The following is a 562-nucleotide window of genomic DNA, read 5'->3' as shown; positions in this document are numbered from 1 at the left end:
CACGTACACCCGCACAATAAAAACCTTACCGCTGAAAACAAACAAAAACAAACAAAAACAACACGAAACAAAAGGCAATCAAAACAGGCTCATCAACCCAACCTGATTCACAGGACGTCCGTCCGCTCAGCTTCGAGTAGATTCAAACACAATATTCATGCATTATGTAGGCATGCGTCTACCGCTGAAAGTTTGACAGCATTGACAGAGAAAAGAAATTTATGTCATCAAACAAGAGGAAATCGAACCTTACATTGGTGTGTTAATACGGGGTGCCCACTACGGCTGGATCGGACCGATCGCCCGACTCGATCGCCTGAAACTGAAAACAAACACGTTTGACTTTGAGCGGATCGAGTCGGGCGATAGGCACGATCGGCCGATCCCATCCGTAGTGGGCACCCCGTATAAGGTTACCAACCCTAAAAAAACACCTGTGACGGCAGCTTAATTTAATTATAGGCTTTGTGTACCATACCTCACACGCATGTACGAGTGCACACACACGCACACACACACACAAACAAACACGCATGCACACAAACACGTATGCACGCACACG

Source organism: Aplysia californica, unplaced genomic scaffold (assembly GCF_000002075.1).
Source record: "Aplysia californica isolate F4 #8 unplaced genomic scaffold, AplCal3.0 scaffold00703, whole genome shotgun sequence".
NCBI lineage: Eukaryota > Metazoa > Mollusca > Gastropoda > Aplysiida > Aplysiidae > Aplysia > Aplysia californica.
Note: the sequence above shows the minus strand (reverse complement) of the source record.